Source organism: Neophocaena asiaeorientalis, unplaced genomic scaffold (genome assembly GCF_003031525.2).
Source record: "Neophocaena asiaeorientalis asiaeorientalis breed wild unplaced genomic scaffold, Neophocaena_asiaeorientalis_V1.1 scaffold89, whole genome shotgun sequence".
Lineage (NCBI taxonomy): Eukaryota > Metazoa > Chordata > Mammalia > Artiodactyla > Phocoenidae > Neophocaena > Neophocaena asiaeorientalis.
In genome coordinates, this window is record NW_020172592.1 from 4,838,316 (window position 1) to 4,841,517 (window position 3,202).

The 3,202-nt window shown below is 44.5% G+C and overlaps 1 long non-coding RNA gene across 1 annotated transcript; it reads right to left on the reverse strand.

The window, feature by feature from the left end:
• Positions 1-634: 634 nt before the first annotated feature.
• Positions 635-2,675, reverse strand: LOC112395303 (uncharacterized). The gene is made up of 3 exons (XR_003002351.1): positions 2,585-2,675; positions 1,296-1,423; positions 635-711 (listed from the first exon to the last, which is right to left on the reverse strand). It is a non-coding gene; the product is annotated as an uncharacterized LOC112395303 (long non-coding RNA).
• Between the last annotated feature and the right edge of the window lie 527 nt (positions 2,676-3,202).

Here is a 3,202-nt window from a genome sequence, read left to right on the forward strand (position 1 = left end):
CCCAGAGGAAACTGTAATTCAAATACACATGCACCCCAATGTTCATTGCAGCACTATTTACAATAGCCAGGTCATGGAAGCAACCTAAATGCCCATTGACAGACAAATGGATAAAGAAGATGTGGTACATATATACAATGCACTATTACTCAGCCATAAAAAGGAATGAAATTGGGTCTTTTGTAGAGATGTGGATGGATCTAGAGACTGTCATACAGAGTGAAGTAAGCCAGAAAGAGAAAAACAAATATCATATACTAACGCATATATATGGAACCTAGAAAAATGGTACAGATGAACCGGTTTGCAGGGCAGAAATAGAGACAAAGATGTAGAGAACAAACGTGTAAACACCAGTGGGGGGAAGTGGCAGGGCGGGGTGGTGGTGTGATGAATTGGGAGACTGGGATTGACATATATACACTAATATGTATAAAATGGATAACTAATAAGAACCTGCTGTATATATATTTTTAAAAAGCGATTATGCTCAGAAGAACTTGACAGCTTCATATCACTGATGTCAATGCGGCAGTATTGCCTCCGCAGGGGCAATGTGCCCCCTTTCTCAAGTAGAGCTTACTAGAATATGTGTAACTGGAGACTTACCTAAACGACTCTTCTCTCTCTTCATCTGCCTGGTGCTTGCGGTTCTAGTCCCTTTCTCCTCATTTCCAGAATTTTCGGTGTCATTTAACTCTCCCACCATTACTACATGTTGGGAGAAAACGATTTCAAATAATTAAAAATAATTTTAACTGGTCATAAAGTGGTAGAAGTCAATGTGTTTTAACTTAATTTCATTGGATTCCTCAAAAAACATTAATATTTCATTCATTTTAACTGCAGAAAGTTAATTGTATAATCTGTTAGAAGGGCCTTATTGCATATGAATAAAGTCATAGCAATTGCTTGTGAAAGTTAGAGGTTTATTATTAATGCTCAAAACCCATTATTCTGGGGGAAACATTCAGCCAGCTCTAATCAGAGACTCACAAACTTATCGCACTCAAAAAATGGTTAAAGATATGTTTTGACTAAATTATCTGTAGCACCATTCAACCCAGGAACAATGGTGTAAGTAGTTCCTCCCTCTTTAACATGTTATTTTTCCAACTTTTTCAAAAGGGCACATTTCTTAAGCTTGAAATAACTAATGCAAGTCATAAATAAAAGCTTTGTTATGTTTTCACAAACATATCCCCAAGAAACAAATGCTTGCTTCTGCTAATGACTATTTTACCTCTAAAAGGAGTGAAAGCAAGGAATTTCTAAAATTTTAACATTCTGCTTACCGAACATAGACAACAGGAAGGTTTGGATGCCCCCACTGGACTCCCAGAGACCGTGTAGAAAGGATGAATCACAAAGCAGTGCCGTGAACAGCTTGGGAACCACATCCGGGCATTGCTACCATGGGCCACTGTGCAGAAAGTGTTAGACATGCAAATGTTTCCTGTGGGCTGTGGAAAGAGAGGCCAGCAGTTTCTGTCACCCGTGACCTCCCAGCACAGTGTGCTCTGACAAGGCCCTTCTGGGGCTGTAGGGTGCTGCACCTTGCCTCTCCTGCCTCAGCCTGGGCAAGGACAAGAGATGTCCAAAACACCCCTGTCGTAGAAAAACCTAGGACACACGCAGGAACATTCGTTAAGATTCTTTTTTGTTTTGTTTTGATTTTGCTTTTGGGGGGGAGGGTTGGCCAAACCACATGGCATATGGGATCTTAGTTCCCCAACCAGAGACGGAACCTGTGCCGCTGCAGTGGAAGCACGGAGTCCTAACCACTGGACCGCCAAGGAATTCCATCGTTAAGATTCTTAAAGAAGAAAGTTTGATTTTGTGCTTGGAAATATGTCAGAAATCACTTAGAGGCAAACAAGAGCTGGCCCTCTGCAGAGTTGAGCAACCACCCGTCTCCAGATGCCTCCATGCTTAAAGTGCTCTCTTGGGGCTGGGGCTTTCCAGGCCTTTCCAGGCAAGGCTGCCCAGCATCTTTCTCTTTCTCCCTCCAGGCTTTGAACCAGTGGTGCTCACCTGTGGTGTCTCATTCTCTCGGCAAACCGTGCTGGCTGGGCCCTGCACACATGAATCCTAGGAAAGGTTAATGGCAAGCCCAAGTCTGGGGATGGTCCTCTTGGATTGACTGACCCTCTTTCCAAGAGCGATGCCAACTTAACCAAAAGGATTCCATTTATAATGGGAATTTCAGGACTCAGTATTTTTTCTTGGGTTGAGGAGGGTGGGATCAGGGATGTTTCTTGTTCTTTGGTTCAGAATGGGTAATATTTAGTAGCAGCTCTGGCCCAGCAAAACCTCTTTTTTGTTATTTCTGTCCCAAGAACTTAGAGCAGGGTTCCCCAACCCCTGGACCATGGACCCGTACCGGTGCGCGGCCTTTTAGGAACCGGGCGGCACAGCAGGAGGTAAGCGACGGGCCAGCGAGCGAAGCTTCACCTGCCGCTCCCCATTGCTCCCCATCGCTCGCATTACCGCCTGAACCATCCCCCACCCCCCACCCCCATCCATGGAAAACCTGTCTTCCACGAAACCGGTCTCTGGTGCCAAAAAGGTTGGGGACCTCTACCTTAGAGCACTGAGTAAAAACTCCTTCAGATCCTCCTGATTCACTTCAGTGATGACCTATAATACTTCTCTCAGACAAGCTCAGATTCTTGGGACCATCTCCCTGTTTAGTCCATACATCTTGCTTGCAGTGACTGGCAGGGAGTTAGTTGAGAAGTCTACGATAACAAAGCTTTTACTGTATAAATGTTCTACCAAAGAAAACCAGAAAGATATCATAAAGCATTCAATCTGACACATTCCAGATAAATTATTCAAATTTTGCTGCAATTGCTTCAGCCTAAAATAAATGGCTTTGTGTGCAGAACTGTGTATGATACCGCACATTTGTCAGAACTCCTTCCCCTTCCAAAAGTGCTGTTGCCCTGGTAACTGGGGAGCTTGGCAGAGCTAAGAGATCCTGCTGGCGGCAGGGGTAACATAAACCCCATGAGGGCAGGGTTCACGTCCGTTATATTCACCGCCCTCTCTCAGGTCCCAGATACAGGGCCAGGCACAGAGAGGGCACTCGAGACATGAGCCCACTTGCTGTATTTACAAGTGTAAGAATATGGCAATAGCATCAGGCCCTGAGCTTGTAGGGCAAAGAATAAAAAGGACAGGTCACCACTTCCTCTTT